This window comes from Vulpes vulpes, chromosome 7 (genome assembly GCF_048418805.1).
Source record: "Vulpes vulpes isolate BD-2025 chromosome 7, VulVul3, whole genome shotgun sequence".
Lineage (NCBI taxonomy): Eukaryota > Metazoa > Chordata > Mammalia > Carnivora > Canidae > Vulpes > Vulpes vulpes.
Genome location: NC_132786.1, coordinates 75,331,953 through 75,358,123, shown reverse-complemented (window position 1 = coordinate 75,358,123; position 26,171 = coordinate 75,331,953). Strand labels below are relative to the sequence as shown.

At 35.2% G+C, this 26,171-nt stretch overlaps 1 pseudogene; it reads left to right on the top strand.

The window, feature by feature from the left end:
* The first annotated feature begins 18,659 nt into the window (after nucleotides 1-18,659).
* Nucleotides 18,660-22,901, top strand: LOC112928968 (microtubule-associated protein RP/EB family member 1 pseudogene; annotated as a pseudogene).
* Nucleotides 22,902-26,171: the final 3,270 nt, after the last annotated feature.

Below are 26,171 nucleotides of genomic sequence, written 5' to 3'. Positions count from 1 at the left end.
AATCTGTTACTTCTTTCCCCATTTTGGGTTTCTAATTTATTATATATTAAAATCGTAGACATTTTGTCTTCAAAAAAATCATCTTATTCAATTTTTATAAAATCATTACTTTTCATTATGATTCCAATATCTCTTTAAAATTTTAAAGAATTTCTTAACAATATTTGTTAAGAAACTGATATTCTGTAACTAATAATTATCATCACTATTATTTTTAGCATTCTGGCTCATTAATATGTTTAATGATTTTTAAAAATATTATGTCATATTGTTTAATTTTTAATTGGTTGGAGTTTCTGGAGGTTTTCATTTGAGGATCTTTTCCTTAGTATATTTGTTTCTATCAGGCACCTATGAGCACTGCCAAATTGGTGCTACACTAAAATAAAATATTAACTAGTGTGCTTTGAACCATACAGGTAACATGAATTCATGGACCAGATTCAGGTTCATATGTGCATATGGTTAGATAGTCTTAAGGGATACTTATTTTATTTTGCCTGTTCTGTTGTAAGTAGAATTTGAGAAAGGCATATATTCTCACTCTGTAAAGGGTGATTTTTCTCTGCAAAATGTTATTCTTTGGGGTTCCAAGTTTCATGAGAGGTAGAAGTGGAGTGTCTCTCTAATATGACCCTAAAATATTGACAATATTAAAGCTGTCTCTCTTGTACTCTAATCCAGACCCCTTTTAAAACCCAGGCTTTATCCTACCAAATATCCCCAAGGAAAATGCCAGGGTCAGAGCTCACTTTTTTTTTTTTTTTTTTTTTTTTTTGTTATACAGCTTTCTTAACATTTGTTTAATTGGTTTCCCTGCCATTCCAACCATGGAATAAAAAAATTGTAACATATTTTATGGAGAAATTATTCAGTGTGCTGGATTGAGAGGATTTCCTCAGGAAATTCAGTCAGCATTTGCTACAAATTTAAGCAAGCAATCTTTCTAAATTTTTAAAAATGTGATTATTTGACTTACATGAGTAAAATCTTTCAGTGGATCACTTTGATTTTAAGATAAATTAAGGAGTACTGAACCTAGTGTCTAAACCTATCTCTTCTGCTTAATCTCATTACATCCCAACTCATGCCCTTGATATCAGCAAGTTTGACTTATGCACTTGCATTGCTCTAAGCATGCCCTCATCTCCATGACTGTGCTTTGATAATGCTGCATAATAAAAGACCCTCAAATATTGATTGGTAGCTAAAGAAAGTTCATATTTATTTTTTTATGCATGGATATGGATATCTGCTTTAGTTTGGGCAGATTTTGAAGCTGGTTGAGATAAACTTGGCCTGACTTCAGGCTTTAGATTCAGGGCACTATTTGTGTTCATTCTGGGCCTTACACTAAGGGAGGAATGGCTCCTGAAACATACCTTTTTCTTGCTGGTATTCAGAAACTCAATATAACAGAGCAGGAACACAAGAAGCCTTGGCTCAGAAGTGGAATGCTGTTATTTCTCTTCTCTTGTCTTCTCTTCTTTCCTCTGTCTTGTCTTCTTTCCTCTCTTCTTTCTTTTCTTTTCCTTTTTCTCTTTTCTCTCTTCTCTTCTCTTCTCTTCTCTTCTCTTCTCTTCTCTTCTCTTCTCTTCCCTTCTCTTCTCTTCTTCTCTCTCTTCTCTTCTTCTTCTTCTTCTCTTCTCCTCTTCTTTTCTTTTCTTTTTTTCTCTTATTTCTGCCTGCAAAGAAAGACATGGTCAAGTGGGGTGGGGAAGAGTCCTGCCTATAATGAATTATGTCAGGGGAGGGGAAGTTATATTATAAGAAAATGATACAATCTAACAAATCTCTAAAAAATGACATTATCGCCTAACAATATCCATTAAAAAAAGATATAGAAATAAAAAGGACAGTTTTTACCACGAACGTTAGAACTTATGTTTATATTACTCATTATCTTATCTGCAGAGGTGGTTATGTCTAACTTAATTGATTTTATTATATAGTTTATAACAGTATATTTTGAAGTTTTAGAAATTAGTTGATTTACTTCAATTTTTTTTACAAATTTGCAGTCTGAATGTGTCATATACAACATGATGATAATCAGCAATGTGTTATTTCCCATTATCCTTGCTCCAAAGTCATTTTCTCTGGAATTCCATATCATTTGTAAAATTTTCATCTCTTATTTTCTGTTTTTCTAAACCTGAAAATTAACCTACCATGAGATTTCTCCTAAATGCTTCTTTTTATTTTTTAGCTTCTGGTAAAATATTTTATTAAATATAATTATTGGGATAGACCAAAATTAAAAAGTAATATAACACAGTATATATCAAGATCAAGGTCTGGATATTTATTAAAGCAACTTCAATACTATATAAAGAGTACTTCATTGTATTTCATAGGTACCAGTATATAATTGCCTTGGCAATGTTAGACTAATATATGTCAATTTATGTCAGTTAAAAAAGTTATTTGCTATAGAGTGAATGTTTATGTCTCCTCAAAATTCATATGTTGAAGACCTAATGGTACTCAGTGATAGTATTTGGAGGTGGGGCCTCTGGGAAATAATTAGGTCATGAATACAGAGCCTTCCTACAGTGCCTTTATAAGAAACATGACAGAGATATCTCTCTTTGCCATGTATGTATACATAATAAGATAGCTATCTGCAAACTAAGCTTTCGCCAGAACCCAAACATGCTCATACCTTGGCTTTGGACTTTTCAGCCTCCAGAATTGTGAGAAATAAATTTTTGTTGTTTAAGCCACCTGGTCTGTAGTATTTAGTTAAAGCAGCCTGAAATATGTTGTTGTTTCATTACAACAGAAAACTAAAATTCATTTTAAGGTAAGCAAAAGAAGTGGCCAGAATTAAATACATTAAATACATATAAGACACATGAGGATTAATTGTTCATTTTTCAGTATTTAATTAGTCAATTTAGGCAACTACTATTATAACCAATTAGTTGCTTAATTTGAACTAATTAGTTATCCAACTAAAACTGCCATTTAACTCGAATGAAATAAGTGAAACAATCTCTGTATAGATATAATCTAAGATATATCTTGTCTTCTTACTGAGAGACTTACATGATACACTGATTTTTTTAAAGTATAAATTATCCACTTTTAAACATGAATAGCTACATCTGAGGCTCTCCTCAGGTCTATTAATTTTATCTGAGAAAACTATTTTCTTAAAAATACTACTGAATTATCATGTAAATAGTATGATGAAAAAATGTGAGCTATAATCTGCTAAAATATTTGGTCATTTTTTCATCCAACCTCAGCCTGCATTAAGCTCCAGAACAAAACAAAACAAAAGAGATCCTTGTTTAATAGAAATTAATTATAAAGTCAACTTCAATGACAGTAATACAACTTAAATGACAGTAATATAATTTCTACATAAGATAGAGTCATTTTATATGCAGAATAGTATAAATATTGTGCCTGTAGCCTAGTGGCAGTTTTTTATATCTGTGTTGTAGTATTTCCTCTTTCACAGAATTGAAGCTGATCTTACCCTAAAATCTTTCTTGTGTTCTTTGAATGCAGTTAAAGGGGAATATGAATAAATATTCCTGCAAAATTCTGAAAGGAAATAAAGAAAATCAGGACATTTTCCCCCAGTTTTTCTTTACAAAGATACCAACATGCACCACAAAAAAACATGAAAGTCTCATGTCCATTTACTGAAATCATCAAAAACCTGTCAGTAGGGGTTTGGTGGTCCAATCTCAACAGATTGTGCTTCCTCAAAACTAGTAAGATAAAATAAATAATAATTACACAAGTTTTTACTATCTATCCAGAGTAATAGTTACACCCAGCATGCTATCTTTCAAATAGAGATAAATAGAGATAACCATAATGGTTATCCCTGGTTTTAGCCCTGACATCACTGCAAAATATGTGTGTGTGTCTATATATATATATGTATATATAGACACACACACACAGACACACACACATATTTAATATGTTTTTCATAAAAATTTGAATGATTATTTCCCAAAATGAAGATTTTCAAATAACCCAGTGTCTAAGGAAATGTCTTCAATAGTTACAAATTTTTCCTTTGAATTTAAGAGTTTTAACTATCTTTCTCAATTGCCTGTTGATTAAATACATACTAATTTTTAGCATTGCTGAAATGAGTTCTTAAGTAATAATAATGTTCGTAGTTTTACAAAAGAATCTGTTAGCTGCCTGAATAGCTTCAAGTTTAAGCTGTAATGAGAAAACAAATTAAATATTAAGAATAAGGGATAAGGAAGCTTCAGGGTTCAGAAAGTATCTAATTTTCTCTTCAAATAATATCTTATTGAATATATCTCTTAAAAAGATTTTTAAGTATGAATTTGCCTCAACATCTTGTGTATTTTCTTCAGTATCTATTTACAAAATATTCACTAATCACCTAAGGAATACTAGTTACATTTCTTTTTATTTATTTATTTATTTATTTATTTATTTATTTTTTATTTTTTTTATTTTTTTATTGGTGTTCAATTTGCCAACATAGAGAATAACACCCAGTGCTCATCCCATCAAGTGCCCCCCTTCAGTGCCCATCACCCAGTCACCCCCACCCCTCACCCATCTCCCTTTCTACCACCCCTTGTTCATTTCCCAGAGTTAGGAGTCTCTCATGTTCTGTCTCCCTTTCTGATATTTCCCACACATTTCTTCTCCTTTCCCCTTTATTCCCTTTCACTATTTTTTATATTCCCCAAATGAATGAGACCATATGATGTTTGTCCTTCTCTGACTGACTTATTTCACTCAGCATAATACCCTCCAGGTTATCCACGTCGAAGCAAATGGTGAGTATTTGTCGTTTCTAATGGCTGAGTAATATCCCGTTGTATACATAGACCACATCTTCTTTGTCCATTCATCTTTCGATGGACACCAAGGCTCCTTCCACAGTTTAGCTATTGTGACATTGCTGCTATACACATCGGGGTGCAGGTGTCCCGGCGTTTCATTGCATCTGTGTCTTTGGGGTAAATCCCCAGCAATGCAATTGCTGGGTCATAGGGCAGATCTATTTTTAACTCTTGGAAGAACCTCCACACAGTTTTCCAGAGTGGCTGCACCATTTCACATTCCCACCAACAGGGCAGGAGGGCTCCCCTTTCTCCACATCCTCTCCAACATTTGTTGTTTCCTGCCTTGTTAATTTTCCCCATTCTCACTGGTGTGAGGTGGTATCTCATTGTGGTTTTGATTTGTATTTCCCTGATGGCAAAGGATATGGAGCATTTTCTCATGTGCATGTTGGCCATGTCTATGTCTTCCTCTGTGAGATTTCTGACAATCTTAGCTGAAGGCAAACACTCAATCACTGAGCCATGCAGGAGTCCCCCATAAGAGACCACATCATTGCAAATGGCAAGATTTCATTCTTTTTGATGGCTCAGTAGTATTCTATTGTGTATATATACCACATCATCTTTATCCATTCATTTGTCGATGAACTTCTCTTTCCATAGGTTGGCTATTGTGGACATAGTTGCTATAAACATTGGGGTGCAGATGTCCCTTTGGATCACTACATTTGTATCACCAGTAGTGTAATTGCTGGGTCATAGGGTAGCTCAATTTCTATCTTTTTGAGGAATCTCCATACTGTTTTCCAGAGTGGCTGTGCCAGTTTGCATTCCCACCAACAGTGTAAGAGGGTTCCACTTTCTCTGCATCCTCACCAACAGCTTTTGTTTCCTGAGTAGTTAATTTTAGCCATTCTGACCCGTGTGAGGTGGTATCACATTTGTGGTTTTGATTTGTTTTTCCCTGATACCAAGTGATGTTGAGCATTTTTTTCATGTATATGTTGGCCATTTGTATGCCTTTTTTGGAGAAATGTCTGTTCATGTCTTCTGCTCATTTCTTGATTGGATTATGTGTTCTTTGGTTGTTGAGTTTGATAAGTTCTTTATAAATTTTGTATACTAGCCCATTATCTGATAAAACACTTGCAAATCTCTTCTCCCATTCTGTTGGTTGTCTTTTGGTTTTGTCAACTGTTTCCTTTACTGTGCAAAAACTTTTTATCTGAATGAAGTCCCAAATGCTCATTTTTGCCTTTGTTTCCCTTGCCTTTGGAGAGGTACCTTTGGAGAGATCTAAGACCTTGCAGTTTTGGTCTTAGATGTTGCTGTCTGTTTTCTTCTCTGGGATTTTGATGGGTTCCTGTCTCACATTTAGGTCTTTCATCCATTTTCGGTCTGTATTTTCCTTGTTGTGTAAGGAAATGGCCCATTTTCATTCTTCTGCATGTAGCTGTCCAATTTTCCTAACACCATTTGTTGAAGAGACTGTCTTTTTTCCATTGCATATTCTTTCCTCGTTTGTCAAAGATTAGTTGATCATAGAATTGAAGGTCTGTTTCTGGGTTCTCTATTCTCTTCCATTGATCTACATGTCTCTTTCTGTGCCAGTACCATACTGTCTTGATAATTACATAATGCTCTGTAATAGATCTTGAAGTCTGGGATTGTAATGCCACCAGCTTTGGTTTTCATTTTCAAATTCCGTGGCTCTTAAGATCTTTTTTGGTTCCATACAAATATTAGGATTATTTGTTCCAGCCCTTTGAAAAAAGTTGATGGCATTTTGATGGCCAATGATAGGGATGACATTGAATGTACAAATTGCTCTAGGTAGCACACACATTTTAACAATATTTGTTCTTCCAATCATTAAGTATGCAACATTTTTCCATTTCTTTATATCTTCTCCAATTTATTTCATGGGTGTTCTGTAGTTTTCTAAGTACATATCCTTGGCCTCTTTAGTTAGGTTTATTCCTAGGGATCTTACATTTTTTTTTTTGGTGCAATTGTAAGTGGTATCAATTTCTTAATTTTTCTTTCTTCTGCCTCATTGTTAGTATATAAAATGCAACTGACTTCTGTGCATTGATTTTATATCCTGCTACTTTATGAAATTCCTGTATGATTTCTAGCAATTTGGGGGTGGCATCTTTTGGCTTTTTCACATAGAGTATCTTGTTATCTGGAAAGAGTGAGTGTTCAATTTCTTTGCTGGCTCAGATGCATTTTATTTCTTTTTGTTGTCTGATTGCTGAGGCTAGGATTTCTAGTAATATGTTGAAAAACAGTAGTGATAGTGAACGTCCCTTGCCATGTTCCTGACCTTATGGGAAAAGTTCTCAGTTTTTCCCCATTGATAATGATATTCACTGTGGACTTTCTGTAAATGGCTTTTTTGATATTGAGGTATGTTCCCTGTATCCCTATACTGTAAAGAGCTTTAATCAAGGAAGAATGCTCTACTTTGTCAAATGTTTTTTATGCATCTATTGAGAGGATCATGTGGTTCTTATCCTTTCTTTTATTAATGCAGTGTATCACATTGATTGATTTTCAGATATTGAATGACCTTGCAGGCCAGGAATAAATCCTACTTGGTTGTGTGAATAATCCTTTTAATGTACTGTTGGATCCTTTTGGCTACTATCTTGGTGAGAAATTTGGTGTCCATGTTCATCAGGGATATTGGCCTGTAATTCTTCTTTTTGGTGGGGTCATTGTCTGGTTTTGGAATCAAGGTAATGCTGGCCTTATAGAAAGAGTTTGGAACTTTTCCTTTCATTTATATTTTGAAACAGCTTCAGAATAGGTGTTAATTCTTTTTTTAAATGTTTGGTAAAATGTTTAAACATTTTTTAAATGTTTAAATGTTTTAAATGTTTCCCTTTGGAAGCCATTCAACCCTGGACTTTTGTGTTTTTTTGAGAAATTTTTGATTATTACTCCAATTTCCTTGCTTATTATGTGTCTGTTTAGGTTTTCTATTTCTTCGTGTTTCAGTTTTGGTAGTTTATATGTCTCTAGGAATGAATTTATTTCTTCCAGATTGGCATATAGTTGCTCATAATATGTTCTTATAATTGTTTGTATTTCTGTGTTGTTGGTTGTGATCTCTCCTCTTTCATTCATGATTTTATTTGGGTCCTTTCTTTTTGATTGATCTGGCCAGGGGGTTATCAATCTTATTAATTCATTCAAAGAGCCAGCTGCTAGTTTCGTTCATCCATTCTACTATTCTTTTGATTCCTATTTCATTGATTTTTGCTCTAATCTTCATTAATTATCTTCTGATTGTTTTAGGCTTTATTTTTTGTTCTTTCTCCACCTCCTTTAGGTATAAAGTTTGGTTGTGTATTTGAGACCCTTGAGAAAGATTTGTATTACTATATACTTCCCTCTTAGGACTGCCTTTGCTGCATTCCAACAGTTTTAACAGTTGTGTTATCATTTTCATTTGTTTCCATGATTTTTTTTTAATTCTTTAATTTCCTGGTTGACCCATTCATCCTTTTGTAGGATGCTCTTTAGCCTCCATATATTTGAGATTTTTTTCAAATTTCTTCTTGTGATTGAGTTCAAGTATCATAAAATTGTGGTCTGAAAATATGTGGGCAGTGATCGCAATATTTTGGTACCAGATGAGACATGATTCATGACTCAATATGTGCTCTATTTTGGAGAATCCCCATGTGCATTTAAAAAGAATGTGTATTCTGTTGCTTTAGGATAGAATGCTCTGAATATATCTGTGAGGTCCATCTCATCCAGTGTGTCATTCAAAGCTCTTGTTTCCTTATTGATCTTCTACTTAGATAATTTGTCCATTGCAATGAGTGGGGTGTTAAAGTCCCTTACTCTTATTGTGTTATTATCAATGTGTTTCTTTAATTTTATTATTAATTGGTTAGTATAATTGGCTGTTCCCATGTTAGGGGCATGAATGTTTATAATTGTTAGTTCTTGTTGTATAGAGCCTTTAATTATGATATAGTGTTTTTCCTCATCTTTTATTACACTCTGGTTTAAAATCTAATTTATCTGATTTATATCAGATATACATGCAATAAAACCAGCATGTAGTAAAAAATTATAATAAACATACAAAAAATCAGGAAAATGTGGACCATGGTCAAGAGTGGCAATGATATTACAAACAGATATTAAGATATCCTAGATGTTGGGATTATCACACCAAATTTAAAATTATTGTAATAAAAATGAAAAAGAAACTTTGTGGGAAAGCTAGAAAGAATAAAGCTATGGGAATTTTAGCAGAGATATGGAAACTACATTAAAGAACAAATAGAAACCTTTAAATTACACATACACACGCATACACACATGTACACAAATACATCAGAAATAATTCATTGAAGGAGCTTAACTTAAGACTCTATACTTAAGACTATTGAAGAGAAAATATACAAACTGAAATATAAATATAAAAGGAGAAGAAGAAATAGAGCATCATCCAGGATATGAGAGAAAATATCAAGTGGTCTACTATATATGTATTTGGAGTTGCAAAAGGACAGAAGTAAGTCAAGGAGAAAAAATAAATATTTAGAGAGAATGACTAAAAGAGCCTTTGATAAACTGATTTTAAAAAATCAACCCAGACCCCAAAGAAGTTCAGTGAATTCCCCCAAAGAGTGTAAACAGATAAATATAAAATATATAGGCTCACTCTTACATGCAAACACACACACACACACACACACACACACACACACACCACAGCTAAATTGCTTAAATTTCAAGATAAAATCAGAAGAAAAAAACCTTCTTATATATAGGAGAAAAATGACACAATAAAGACTGACTCATGCCAGAAATAATAAATAATATTTGAATGTTTTAAGTACCAAAAAAGAAAATATAACTCTAAAAATAGAATTCTAACTGTAGTGAAATAATCTTCACAAAATCGTCCTCAGACTGATGAAAGCTATGTGATTTTCTCCTTAATAGATCTTTACTATGAGGAATGTGGGAAGAAGTACTTCTTGCTGAAGTAAAATTTTGAAATACTGGATATGTAAGAAAGAATGAAGAGCACAGGAAATGGAAAATAACTGGTATTATGCAAACATAGTTGCTTTTCATAGTTTCCTTAAAAGATTAATAAGTTATTAAAGAAATCATGTTAACATTACAATATAGCATTTATGGCATACATAAAAACAACTAATAAAATAACATAAGCATAAAAGTTTGAATAAGTTTTTTACACCATGGATGTAGTAGCATGTTGTTTGAAGCAACAGTGTTGTAACATAAAAAATGCATATACTCACATGGGGTTAGTATCCAACATATATAAAGAACTTATACAATACAACACACACACACAAAACCAAAAAGTAAAAAAAAAAAAAAAAAAAAATGAGTAGAAGACATGAACAGACATCTTCTTCTCCAAAGAAGATATACAGATGGCCCACAGACAAATGAAAAGATGCTCAACATCACCACTAATTATAGGGAAATGCAAATCAAGACCACAGTGAGATATTACCTCACTACCTGTCAAAATGGCTAAAATCAAAAATACAAGAAACAGCAAGTATAGGTAAGGATGTGGAGAAAAAAGAACCCTCTTGCACTGTTGGTAAGAATGCAAACTGGTTCAACCACCGTGGAAGACAATATGGAGGTCCCTTAAACAGTTAAAAATAGAATATCCTATGATCCAGTAATGGTATTACTGGGTATTTAATTAAACAATACAAAAACACTAATTGGGAGGGATATGTGCACCCCTATATTTATTGCAGCATTATTTACAATAGCCAAATTATGAAAGCAAACCAAGTATTCATTGATAGATAAATGGATAGAGTAGAAGTGGTGTGCATGTGTGTGTGTTTGTGTACATATACAATGGAATATATATATATATATGCAAGGGAATATTATTAGTCATAAAAAGAATTCAATCTTGCAATTACTAATGACATTGATGGAGCTGGAGAGTATAATGGTAAGTAAAATAAGTCAGAGAGAAAAATACCATATTTCACTCATATGTGAAATTTAAGAAATAAAATGAATGAGCAAAGTTTAAAAAAGTAAAACCAAGAAACAGAATCTTAACTATAGAGAACAAAGTGACAGTTACCAAAGGGGGGAAATGGGTGAGAGGATGTGTTAAATAGGTGATGGGGATTAAACAGATACTTACCATGATGAGCACTGAGTTAATGTATAGAATTGTTGATCATTATGTTATACTTCTAAAAGTAATAAAACCCTGTTTGTTAATTATACTGGAATTAAAACAAAAATATATTAAAAATACATATGGAAATCACTAAAAAGAGCAAAAAAAAAAGCTAAAATATCAAGATAGGACATGAAGTAGAATACTTCACTCATGAGAAGGTAGAAAAGAAAGAACAAAGAACAAATTGCTAAATATCAAACAAATGTAAAAATGGGAAAGTCATGTTATGGGCTGTTTGTGTTCCCACAAAGTTCATGTGCTAAAATCCTAACCGCCAGCAAATATAGGGAGATTGGGCCTTTGGGAGGTCATGTCATGAGAGTGGAGCCTTCACAAATGGAATTGGTGCTCTTAGAAAAGCACTCCCACAGAGTTCCATAACCCCTTCCAACATGAGAGGACACAGTGAGAGTCCACACTCTGGCAGCCTGTAAAAGTGCCCTCATTTGACCATGGTGTCACGTGATCTTGGATTTATAATTTCCAGAATTGTGGGAAATATATTTCTGTTATTCACAAGTAATCTCATCTGTGGTGTTTTGCTATAGGAGCCTGAATAGACTAAGGTAGGCCAGCATAATTCATATATCAAAACATGAAAAGTAATACAAGAAAAACATCAGAAAACACTATTCCACTTGGATATAGATACAAAATTTCTTAAAATACTAGCAAATAAAAATCAACAATAATACAATAAATAAGCAGTGCTATCCCAGAAATTTGTTTGGTTTAGTTATAGAAAATTAAATGTAATAGATCAAATTAGAATAAATGAGAAATTATGTAATTATCTCAATAACTGCCTCCAAAAACCTTGAAAAATTCACCTTTTATGTACTGTTATGTAAAAAATAATACAATAACAAAACTGTCAGCAAGCCTGACAGTCTGATAATGGATATTTATAAAAAACCTACACTTAACAACACTATAAAGTTGGGACATAAACACTTTCCTCCTAAGTTCAAGGAGATGGCTAGGATACCTTCTCTTGCCATCTCTATTAAACATTGTCTATAGATTTTAACCCATATACTAAGGAAAGATAAAGAAAACTGTAAATATTAGAAAACATGAGGCAAATCTTTTCATTCACAGAAGATATTATTGTTGATGTTTAAGATAAAAATTTTCTTTATACAAACTACTAAAATGTATAAGGGAGTTTAATAAGGTCAGAAGACAGTACACAGCAATCCATTTTGTTTCTATATAATTGGAATGAATTTTTTTAATGTAAAATATGTTAGCATAAAAATCAAATGTCTAGGAATAAATCTTTTTAATGTGAAATGACTTTAACTTAGAACCTACAAATCTTTACTGAGAGAAATTAATAAAGACCTAAATTAATGAATCAAGTATCAAATGTATCAAGTTTAGGAATTGGAAGAATTGATATTGTTAAGGTGACTTTTCTCCCAAATTGATACATAGTTCTGGTCACTTGTTTTGAAGAAACAGACATGGTAATTCTGTAACTTATGTGGAAAAAATGAGGATATAGAATAACTAATTCAGCTTTCTTTTAACTTATCAGCTTTTTTTAAACTTAAAAAAAAGTCTAAGGATTTAATTACTTGATTTCAAGAATTATGAAACTATAGAAAAAAGAGAGTGATATAATGGTATATAGAATTACAGAAGTATAATTAAGTAAAATGTCCAAAAATAGACATTCTTATTCAAATTCAATAAACTTATATTCACATATTCAATAAACTTATTTTGACAAAGATTCTAAATCCGATATGGAAAGAAAAATCTTTTTAACAAATGTTGAAATACTGGATATCCATATTAGAAATAAATGAAGCTCTCCTATAACCCTTCAAAACATCAAAATACCATAAGATTTTAGAGGAAACATAGGAGTATATTTTATTGGACAGGAAACAGAAATCATAAACTATAAAACAAAATGAAATAAAAAATTAGTCAGCAACAAAAAATTAGATATCTATTCACCCAGAAAAACATTAATAAAATTAATACAAAACCAGAATACTGGGCAGCCCTGGTGGCTCAGTGGTTTAGTGCCACCTTCAGCACAGGGCGTGATCCTGGAGACCTGGGATGGAGTCCCACATCGGGCTCCCTGCATGGAGCCAGCTTCTCCCTCTGCCTGTGTCTCTGCCTCTCTCTCTCTCTCTCTCTCTCTCTGTGTCTCTCATGAATAAATAAATAAAATCCTAAAAAAAAAAAAAAACAGAATACTGAGGGACATATCCCAACATGTATTCTGACTGAGGATTTATCAAATACGTAACATATACAAATCAATAATAAAATGATTAATAACTGAATATAAAATGGATAAAAGGTGTGAATACACACTTCAAAAGTTAATCACATGAAAAGACGCTCAAGACAGTCAATATGCATATTAAATCAATCATGAATTAATTAAATTAATTAAATTAATGATGAAATACCACTTTAATGAACCAGAAGGACTGGACCAAAAAAATTAAGATTTATTTATTTATGAATTTATTTGAGATATTAATGATATTAATCTCAAAAAATTTAAAAGAGAAGAAAAATCACAAAAAATAAGTATTTATTGCATGGATCCAAAGTCAAAATTTATCCATGGTATTTGAAATTAGATAATATCATGGGAAGGAAAGATGCACAGAGGATCTTTCTGTTGGAAAGAATGGAAATGTACTGCATCTTGTTTTGAGTGATAGCTTCATAGATCTTTTAAAAACTAATCTAAAAGACTGCTTAAAATCCATGCATTTCTTTTAGCAGTAATTAAGAAGCAAATCTTGAATTTCTAAATCCATAAGATCTGAAACAATATAAAGGCATATGCTGCTGTAGCAAAGTTTCATACTTCTTGGTCACTGCTGATTTGTCAGATGGAATGTCAACAAAAATAATGAAATATCTGCTTTGAAGAATCAGTTTTCTTATCTGATATGGTAAAACAATACCACAGGATACTGAAATGATATTTTGTTTAAGAACAATGATAAAGACTGAGTGTCCAGTGACTTGCCCCTGGTAAAAATATTTTTCAACATCTGTTTAAATAAAACCTGTTAAAAAGTAAATGTATTTTATATATTATTAAGTTAATAAGGTTAGTTAACCTCCTAAGTCAATAGAGATGTTTTCAACTGAAAACTTAATAGAGTGTGGAGGATAAAACTCCTCTGGTTATTAATTGCACCACAATGTGGTTTTCCCAACAGGGTGTCTCTTCTAAGTAGCACTCTACCATCTGCAACCCCTAGGCAATAAATTCTGAAGATGGATGTAATAGCAACTTGGAAACAGGACTTTTCAAACTGAAAGATGTTATTATTCTTTCCAGTATGCTACTATTTGTGCGGTAAGGCTACATATCTATCAAGCCTTAATTCCTAAGTAATTATACCTTAGATCTGAGGCTTGAAATCATAATCAACCAAAAACTGGAGTTCCTGATAAAATTGGAGTCCAAACTATTGTGCTAACAAGTAGCTCAGTGGTTTTAATCTATAGATGCCTATTATAATCAGCAAAGATTTAAAAATAAGTAATTAAGAGCCTGAGTTTCATCCCAAAGGAATTTAATTGTGATCTAGGAAGTCATGCTAAGGCATCAGCAATTTTTAAAACCTTATCAGTTGATTTTATTGTGCTACAAGGGTTTAGATTTGCTGATAACAAACACTAAATATTGATACCTGAACACATCAGAGGATACAAGTGGGGAGCAGACAGGTGGGCATAAAAGCCCAATTATTGGGGCAGCCTGGATGGCTCAGCGGTTTAGCGCTGCCTTCAGCCCAGGGCCTGATCCTGGAGTCCAAGGATCAAGTCCCACGTCAGGCTCCCAGCATGGAGCCTGCTTTTCCCTCTGCCTGTGTCTCTGCCTCTCTCTCTCTCTCTCTCTCTCTCTCTGTCTCTCATGAATAAATAAATAAAGTCTTAAAAAAATCCCAATTATTACTAAAACGAGCACAACTAGGAGCAATATAATCAGCTGACAGACAGCCATGATTGACAGCCCTGGGGAAAAAAATATATGGATTACCTTGAGCTACTGAAGGATGAAAACAAAAGAAAGTTATATTGGTCAGTAATTTTATGTTCAAACCTTTCTTATTAATGATTTTGCTCTTCTGCACAAAGTGAGATTTCGAGTATGAGGAATGCTGCAAGTGGTGGTTCTCATGTGCATAAAAATCACCTCTTACATAAATTGTAAATGAGATCTTACTCTAGAAGTTTTTTCAAATCGTTCTTTGGTAGGACTCCTGAATCCTTTTTTTTTTTTAAGAAAAAATTCATGAAAGACACACACACACACACAGAGAGAGAAAGAGAGAGAGAGAGAGAGGCAGAGACACAGGCAGAAGGAGAAGCAGACTCCATGCCGGGAACCTGATGTGGGACTCGTTCCTAGGTCTCCAGGATCATGCCCTGGGCTGAAGGCATCACTAAACCACTGAGCCCCCGGAGCTGCCCTGAATATGCTTTTTAAATCCTATTTATTCCGATGCAGTTTGTCCACAGTTTGCATTTGGATAAATAGTATCTTAAAGGATGGAGATGTCCTAGACAGAATAAATTATGTGGTGTAAAACGAAATGAAAGCAATATTTAGGAAAAGAAAATGTAACAAAGAAGAAAAAATAAATTCTATCATTTGATCATGTTTTTTCATAAAAAAAAAACAGAATTATCTTTATTACAGAAAAATACAGAGAACTCACAGCCCATGTCAGCTATAATCAGTAAGAAAATAAAATCACATCTAACATCAGGTATAACATTAACATTCTATGATTCAGTTATAGTTAGGTGAAGTGTAGGATTAGCCATGTATTTGGAAAAGCATTTCCTATTTATAGGTAAGGATTGATTCTGACTCCATGTGATTTACGTCTTGATTCAAGTGAATATTTGTTTTGTCTAGTGTCTGTTAACAGTGATCAAATGTGATTGCAATTGGAATCATTTGGGGGATATTTCTAAAAACACTCATATTTGGATCTCATGTCTACGGACACACCAGGGCAAAGCTTGGGCATTGAAAAGTTTTCAAAGTTCTTCAGATGATTATTAACATGCAGATTTTGAGAATGACTGCCTTAGGTAAAAGCTGGCTTACTAACCTTACTGGTGGGGGAAGAGAGGACTAGCTGAGGACTAAGCGTATTAACAAGTCCTTGAACAGGCAGAGTGACCTTCCTCTAGGAACTCAACTACTGCCTCGATGTTCATACTTTACTAAGGGCAAAAGGGAATCTTAGCCCAACTCCCAGGATCTTGTGAGTCTACTTTAATACATAAAAATTCCTTTAGAAACTTCCTTTCTCTCTAAACCCTCAAGATACGTGTTGGCATTCATCCCCTAAGCACGTGGCCCACTGATAAACATCTGAAGGGTCTCATGACTCAGGTTTTATCAGATGGTAATAAGTGACCTTTTCCCAACAATAGCTAGCCCTCAGGGTCCTGGAAACCTTGCTTCTGTAATTCCTTAGAGAGTATGCTATCCTCAAACCCCTCCCAACTCCCAGTTATAAAATCAACCACTCCTCACAGGCCTGGGCAGCCACTCACCCTGCCCACCGGTCCTATCCTCATACTTTAATAAAACCACCATTTTGCACTAAAGACATCTCAGGAATTCTTTCTTTGTCGTCGGCTCTGGAACTCATCTATATTCCAAAACTTTATCAACCAAAACTCAACTAACTGAGAATTATGCGTTAAGAATTGTTTTAAAGGATCTGAACTCCTAAGTGAGCCTCAGCTTTATAATATTTTCAAATCACTGTATTATGGACAAACTGAATCTTTTTTGTTTGTTTGTTTTTGATGGCATCATTTTATTTTTTATTTGTATTTAAATTCAATTAATTAACATATCCTATATTATTAGTTTCAGAGGTAGAGATCAATGATTCATCAGTCTTATATAATGCCCAGTGCTCATTACATTACCCAGTTACCCCATCCCCCAGCCTCGCCCCCCTCCAGCAACCCTCAGTTTGTTTCCTATGATTAAGAGTCTCTATGGTTTGTCTGAATCTTTCTTAGAGGAAAAAAAAAATGACGTAATTGAAATCAGTGCAGAATTATAGTTGGAATTTTGCACAATTTACCCTGCTTCCCTGTTTTTCCTCTGGCTAGCCAAATGAGTTTCCCTGAAGCCAATACCAGAGCGTATGTTTGTTCCATTTTTCAACAAAAATAATTATATTGACCTACCTAACACTTCTTTATAAGTTTATAATAAAATATTTCAAAGTCATTCACAGATCTAAAGTTATATGTCAGTGATAAATAATCATTGCCCTTTGTGTTTGACTCCCTCTTCATTGATCATACTGCAGGTCTGTTAAGATCTTTGACTCGAGAACCTATTCACTTGCCAAATATTTTAATAAAAGGTATTTCTAAGGAAGCACAACTGCACATAATCATGCTATTTCATTTTATGGCTGTAACCATAAAAAATATTTTGCTCCTGCAAAGTGACGGAAATAATAGTACGATTAATCCAGATAGGTAAATATTTTTTTGTTTTTGTCATGTTTTAAAAATAATAACTAGAATTTATTTCTTTTAAATTTAGTTACTTTATAAAAATTCTTTATGTGACTCTATATCTTTGATATGAGATGGATACTCTGAATAGTTTGGGGTTATTAACTATTTTCTTACATTTTGAAGATTGGTATTATATTTTTTGTAAAACAGTGCTGTTATTACATCAAAAAATCAAAATAAAATGCAAGTAAGATCCCAATAAAAACCCCAAACTGCCTATCCATTAATAGATTTACCTACTAGTAATAAAAGCTCAAGATAGGCAAAATTCTAAATATAAGAGTATAGAGTAATTGTCAGTTTTTAGTTATTAAAAGTGTAGATTTTACATTTATATCTGTTCTTAACTAAAATATTTTAAATGATGCACAACATACATGTAAAACAATATAGTAAACTACATTATAAACTTGTAACACAGCCAGAAATGTGTTATTTTACATATATGTCACAAGAAATACATTTAGTAAAGGATGATAATGTTGAGAACCAAGGAAATCAGAACTTTAAAAGTCAAGTTTTTTTCCCCAAAAAATTTTTCTAGAGCAAACATTACTCATAAACAGGACATATTTACTTCACACACTTATCTTCTTCCCAATGTACATCTTTGATAAATATCCAGGTATCCTAAAGCATCCAGGTAAAATATAGTTGAGATGAAAAATAGAAAAAATACTGATATTGTTTTAAGAAGAACTTACATTTTTGAGTGTCCAAATAAGCAAAATAAAAATAAAATGTCACAGTATAAACTATACTTAAAATAAATACTATAAATATAAACAAATGAAATAAATAAGTAATACATTGAGCCAAAGCCTCTTAATAGCATGTCATACATATTTAAGTAATACACCATTTAAGGAAATAATTTAATTCAAATACAAGAAAGGAGTAAAATTATCTACTACTTTAAGATACTCAATTTTAATGCCATTCATTGAAGTAAAAACATCGTTTTAATAATTTGTGAAATGTTGGTTGGGTGGTTTGAACCAGACGAAGACAGAACCGAAGCCGGGCACAGGCAGTGGACGTGGTCCCGCCAGGAGCCGAAGATGGCAGTGAACATATACTCAACGTCCGTCACCAGTGATAACCTGAGTCGACATGATACGCTGGCCTGGATCAATGAGTCTCTGCAGCTGAATCTGACAAAGATTGAACAGTTGTGCTCAGGGGCTGCCTATTGTCAGTTTATGGACATGCTATTCCCTGGCTCCATCGCCTTGAAGAAAGTGAAATTCCAGCCTAAACTAGAGCATGGATACATCCAGAACTTCAAAATACTACAAGCAGGTTTTAAGAGAATGGGTGTTGACAAAATAATTCCTGTGGACCAATTAGTAAAAGGAAAGTTTCAGGACAATTTCAAATTTGTTCAGTGGTTCAAGAAGTTTTTTGATGCAAACTATGGAAAAGACTATGACCCTGTAGCTGCCAGACAAGGTCAAGAAACTGCAGTGGCTCCCTCCCTTGTTGCTCCAGCTCTGAAACAAACCGAAGAAACCCCTCAGCTCTAGCAGTGCAGTTCCACAGAGGCCCATTGCAACACACAGAACTACTGCAACCCCTAAGGCTGGCCTGAGTGTGGTGCGAAAAAATCCTGGTGTGGGCAACAGGGATGATAAAGCAGCTGAATTGATGCAGCAGGTCAATGTATTGAAACTTACCATCAAAGACTTGGAGAAAGAGAGAGAGATTTCTACTTTGGAAAGCTAAGAAACATTGAATTGATTTGCCAGGAGAACGAAGGGGAAAACCCTATATTGCAGAGGATTGTGGACATTCTCTATGCCACAGATGAAGGCTTTGTGATATCTGATGAAGGGGGCCCACAGGAGGAACAAGAAGAGTATTCTTTCTTTTCTTTTTAATTTTTATTTATTTATGATAGTCACACACAGAGAGAGAGAGAGGCAGAAACATAGGCAGAGGGAGAAGCAGGCTCCATGCACCAGGAGCCCAACATGGGACTCGATCCCGGGTCTCCAGGATCGCGCCCTGGGCCAAAGGCAGGCGCCAAACTGCTGCGCCACCCAGGGATCCCGGAACAAGAAGAGTATTAACAGCCTGGACCAGCAGAGCAACATCTGAATTCTTCACTCCAAATCATGTGCTTAACTGTAAAATATCCCCTTTTATTATTCTTAGAGGACTCACTGGTTTCTTTTCATGAGCAAACAGCACCTCTGCTTAAAGTGCACTTTGCAAATGTTTCACCCCTTTTCCAATGAGTTTGAGTTAGGAGCTTTTACCCTGTGGCAGAGCAGTATTAACATCTAGTTGGGTCACCTGGGGAACAGAGAGGCTGACCATGGGGCTCATTGTGTGGATGCTGATAACACTCACTGCTGGAGAAGGTGCTTTTATGTCATACGCTGAGGTGGAGTCCTCAGTAGGGAAATGTAAAGACTGATTTGAGTTTTAAGCTAATGTGAAATCTTGGCAGAGAACGTTTTAATAAATAAATGCCTTAAGAGTATTTAAAATATGCTTCCATATTTCAAAATATAAAATGTACCATGACAGGAGATTTTACATATTTGATATGGTGTCTGGGAAGGAGGAGCCAGACCTCTGGACCTTTGGAATCTGCTGTTCACAGGCCTTGCAGGACTGCTTGAATCCTTGAAGATCTAGACCTTGGCTCAAAAGGGAAGTTTAAAAAGTTGCTCTGTAAAGCCATTTGGTGTCCTTGACCAATCGTATCCCTCCTCTAAGAAGCAAGAGGCATTGTTGCCTGGATGAATAGAGGGCATGTTTCAGCCCTGAGATGCTTGAGTTGAAGAGCTTGAATTTCATTGAACATTTCTCTGACGATTTTTCCAGTTATCCCTAAAATTTCTATGTATTGTGTTTTTGGGAAATGAGGTGTGTCCAGTTTCTAAATCTAACAACTACTTTTGGGGACTTGCCCAGATCTCTGGAATTTGAATGGGGGTCATGTCCCATTTTACTGTCTTTTAAGTTTACATTGAATATGTTTCTCTTCTCTGCTCCCCGTGCCCACTGAGGACTCCTCTTTGGCTCCTTGAAGTTTGCTGCTTAAAGTGTAAGTTCAGCAGGCAGGTAGTCACGCCGCAAGTTCTTTCCAGACCTCTGGCAAAGGGAGTGACCAGTGAAGGCCATTGCTACCTTAGGATCTGCAAGGCTGGGTGTTCTCAGTACCTGCTGTCCACTGCCCTCCACTATTATCTGAATACTTTGCCAGTGCACTAATCTCTTTGTAGATAAAATTCGTTAGCATGTTACTAAATGTTAATTTTCTTTTGCAGAAGATAAGCACCGTATCTGAATTAATTATTAATATTTAAAATATTTCATTCCTTAACTCTTCCTCATTGCTTTGCCCCTAGCCTATTCAGTTCCTTTGTTTGGCAGAATTCTGCAAAATGTGTGTCACCCACTACTGAGATTGTTCAGCCCCTGATGTATTTGTATTGATTTGTTCCTGTGGTAGCTTGTCCTAAAATGTGTGTAGAAAGCAGATATTTTATGATAAAATTGTTGTATGGTGCATGCTCTGTGTGGAATTCAGAGGAAAACCCAGAGTCAGTGATTAACAATGCCAAAAAATGCAAGTAACTAGCCATTGTTCAAATAACAGTGGTGCTATTTCTCTTTTGTGGCCTTTTAGACTTTTGTTGCCCTAAAATTCCATTTTATTGAGAACCCATTTTCTGCCTGGTCTTTCTTGACAGGGTTTTTTTCTACTTTAAACAGTTTCTAAATAAAATTCTGTATTTCAAGAAAAAAATAATAATAATTTGTGGAATGTTGTAAATATTATGCTCCTATTTTTATGAAGGCATGACAACGAATAAAATTTGGGGGTTATATACGGTTTATGTTTTTTTCTCTTCTTTCAATTCCAGACATATTCACTATAACACCAAGTTTTAGTTTTTGGTATATTCTCTTCAATAAACACAAAACCTTTGGGGCACTGGGTGTCTCAGTGGTTGAGCATTTGCCTTCAGCTCTGATCATGATCCCTTGGGTCTTGTGAGTGAGGCCCACATCAGGCTCCTTGCAGCTTGCAAGGAGCCTGCTTCTCCTTCTGCCTATGTCTCTGCCTCTCAGTGTGTGTCTATCCTGGATAAATAAATAAAATCTCAAAAAAAAAAAAAAAAAGACAAAAGCTTTAAAAGTAATGTATAGCATTGAGGCAATGAGAGGAAGAGACTGGAAAAGAGAAAGGAAGAACAGTTTTGAACTTCACATACCTCAGTTGGTGACAAATTTCTAGGAATTGTTTGTTCTCCTTAATGTTTGTACTCCTTTTAAATGAATTTTTAGCTGCCTTGCACCTTGCTAGCACAGACACTTACTTGTCCTTTATCAGCTGTGAAAATAAGTTTAAAAAAAAAAAAAAAGTTCTCCAGGAGGCAGTTGTGGTGTCTATTTCAAAGTGGCCAACTCCTGCCCACTGGCCTTGGCGGCACTCATAGAGGATCATTAGGGAAGCACAGCTGGCTAATTGATCATGGTGTTTCTAGAAGTGAAGCAGATAAGCCCAATAAATTCTTACTTGATCTGTATAAGCAGAGAAGTTTTAGGTCAGGGTCAAGTGAACAGAAGCCTAACTTGAACCATAAAAACAAAGTCAGAGTCACTCAATCAGTTACTGATTTGAGTCCATTTATAGACATAGAAGCCCTTGTATGAAGGAGAGGCCAGGTCTCCTTGAGGAAGGACACCAGTAGACTACAAATAATTTATATTGTTAATCATTCTCCTAACTTTTCCCAAAGTGACCTATGACCTTTTACTGGGGTAAAAGTACATGGGAAAAAGAAAATAATCAGGAATTTCAGTGACTCCTGGGCACTGGCTCTGCACTAACACTAATTATAGGAGACCCAAAACATCACTGTGATCTACCAATTAAAGTAGGCATTATGGAGGTCAGGTGATCAATGTAATTTTAGCTTAGGCCTATGTCACAGTGGGCCCAGTGGTTCCACAATCCTTTTTGAGGATTTCTCTTCTGCATTTCAGAATGGATAATTAGAATAGATATACTCAGCAGCCGTCAGACTCCCCACATTGGTCTGACTTGTGCAGTTAGGACTATTATGGTGAGCTGAGTGGAAGTCCCTAGGATAGCCTCTACCTTGGAATATGGTAAATGAAAGTAATTCCATTTTCCTGGAAGGATTACGGTGAGTAGTGACACCAGAAAGGGCTTTGAAGTTTATGGGGATGATGATTTCCACCACATCCGCATTCGACTTGCCTATTTGGTCTGTACAGAAGACAAATGGATCTTGGAGAGTTACAGTGGATTATCATAGCCTGAACCAGGTGGTAAATCCAATTGCAGCAGCTATGACAGATGTGGTTTAATTGTTTGAGCAAATTAACACACCCCCTGATTACCTGGTATGTAGCTATCGAGCTGGCAAGTGCCTTTTTTTCCATCCCTGTCAATAAGGTCCATCAGAAACAGTTTGTTTTTAGGTGGCAAGGCCAACAAAACACCTTTACTGTCCTATTTTATGGATACATCAGCTCTTGTGCCGTATGTCATAATTTAGTTTGCACAGATCTTTATCACTTTGCCTTTGCATAAGTTATCACATGGGTCCATTCCATTGATGATATTATACTTACTGGACCTAGTGAACAAGTAGTAACTACTCTAGACTTACTGGTAAACATTTGAGAGCCAGATGATAGGAAATAAATGCAAGAAAAATTAAGGGGACTTCTACCTCAGTGAAATTTCTGGGGGTCCAATGGTATGGGGCATGCTGAAATATCCCTTCTAAGGTAAAGGGTAAATTGTTGTATCTGGCTCCTCCTACAACTAAAAAAGAGGTGCAAAGCCTCTTGGGCATCTGTATTTTATATACAGCATAATCTTCATTTTGATGTGTTACTCCAGTGCATTTACTGAGTGATTCAAAAAGCTGCTAGTTTTGATTAGAACTCAGAATCGGACAAGGCTCTGAAACAAGTCCTCCAGGATTCTGTACAAATTGCTGTGCCACTTGTGCCATATGATCTAGCAGAGCCAGTGGTGCTTAACGTGTCAGTGGCAGATAAGGATACTATTTGGAGCCTTTGGTAGGGCCCTTTCAGTGAATCACAGCACAGGTTCGCAGGATTTGGGAGCAAAGCCCTGAAATTATCCTCAGATAACTATTCTCCATTTGCAAGGTAGCTTTAGGCTGCTACTGGGCCTTGGTTGAGACTAGACATTTCACCATTGACCACTAAGTTACTATGTGGCCTGAGCTACCCATTATATATTGTTATTTGACCCATTAAGCCATGAGTTGGGTGTGCACAGCCAAACTCCATCATGAGTTGAAGTGAAATGTAAGTGATTGGACCCAAACACACCCTCAAGGCATAAATAGGATGATGTGAGGAAGTGGCTCAAATGCCCATTTTCCAACTCCTGCTATGCTGCCTTCTCTCTCCCACGCTGCATCTGTGGCTTCATGGTAAGTTCCTTGTGAGGAAGGTTAGGCCTTGGACTGGTTTGCCGATTATTCTGTACAATATGTGGCACCAATCAAAAGTGGACAGCTGCAGCACCACCCCACTCTTTCCTGAAATATCCCTGAAGCATAAGTGGTGAAAGTAAATCCTCCCAACAGGCAGGACTTCAAGTAGTGTTCCTGGTTGTTCACTCCACTTGGAGGGAGAAACAGCCATACATGTGCTTATGTACCAACTTACTGGCTATGGCTGGTGGTTTGTCTGGAAGGTCAGGGACTTGGAAGGAATGTAATTGGAATATTGGTTACAAGAAAACCTAGAAAATAAGTATGTGGATATACCTAATATATGGAAGGGAAAAAATGAAGAATTTGTTTTATATGTGAATGCTTACCAAAGTGTGATCTCAGCAGAGGAAGAATTGTAATTAAGTAGATAGGATGACATAGTCTGTGGATACCTGTCAGCTCATGAATAAAGTCATAGTGGCAGGGATGGAGGTCAAGCATGGGCTCAGCAATATGGACTTCCACTCATCAAGGCCGCATGGCTATGATCGTCCCTGAATGCCCACTCCGCCAGCAGCAGAGAGCAACACCGAGTCCCCAGAAAGGCACCATTTCCTAGTATGATCAGTCAGCTACCTTATGATAGGTTCATTATGTTGGACTGCTTCCACCGTGGAAGTGGCAGGGTTTTTCTTACTGGAATAGAGACTTACTGTGGATAAGGACTTGCATTCTCTGAATGCAATGCTTCTGCCAGAACTGACATTCATGGACTTACAGAATGCATTATCCATTGTCATGTTATTCCACCTAGGATTGCTCCTACACAGCAAAAGAGGTGTGGTAGTTGGCTTTTCTCTTGGAATTCACTGGTCTTACCATGTTCCTCACTGCCCTGAAGCAGCTGGCTTGATAGAACAGTGGAAAAGTCTTTTGAAGACTTATTACAACCCCAGGTAGATGCAATACCTTGCAAGGCTGGACAGTGTTCTCCAGAAAGGTTTGTGTATTCTGAATTAGCAACAAGTATATGGTACTGTTTCTTCCATCGCCAGGATTAACAGGTTCACTAGAAAAATTTTTACTCTCTATTCCTGTGAACATATGCTTTCCTGCCCTAAAAATTCCAGAGCAAAGAATAATTCCACCAGGAGATACAATAGTGACTCCACTAAACTGGAAGTTAGGACTGCTGCCCAGCTGCTTTGGACTTCTCATCTTCTGAATTAACAGGCAAAGAAGAGAGTTGCTTTGCTGACTAGGGTGATTTATCCTGACTACCAAGGAGAAATTGGACTACTACTCCACAATAGATACTGTGAGGAACAGTATGACTGGAGTACAGGAGATCCCTTAGGCTGTCTTCGTATTACCTTGCCATGGGAACAAGATCAGTAGAAATTACAACAAGCCAGTACCTGTGGGACTACCATTGACTCAGGCTTGTCAAGAATGAAGGTTTGGGTCACCTCACCAGGGAAAAACCATGAACAGCTGAGGTGTTTTCTGAAGGCAGAGGGAATGTGGAATGTGTACTGGAAGAATGTTAAAATACTAGCTACAACCATATGACCAGTTATAGAAATGAGGGTTGTAATTATCATGGGTATTTCTCTTTATTTTGTTCTGAACACATTTGAATAGATAAATAGATATAAAATATCCTTTTTCTCTTGCTCTTATCCCTTTATATATATAATATAAGATGTATTGAATTTTATATCATAGTATTTAAGCATTATTAATACTGTATCCTAATATTTAAGTTATAAGATATCAAGAAGGATAAACCACTCAGATTTTTTGTCTTTTTCAGGTTTAGGGCATTTTAGTTGTATGCAGAATAGTTGCATTATGGAACTATGGTGGAACTATGACCTCATTATTGCCGTTATTTAGAGATTAAATATAGTTTAAGGAGATGTTGCAGCTTGACAAGGTGTAGACTTGTGATGAATTTTATATGTCACTTGAAGGTGCTAAAGGATGCCCAGGTATCTGGCTAAATATTATGTCTGAGTATATTTGTAAGAATATTTTCTGAAAAGATTAGAATTTGAATTGGCAGTCTGAGTAAAGTGGATTGACCTCCCCATTTCAATTTAT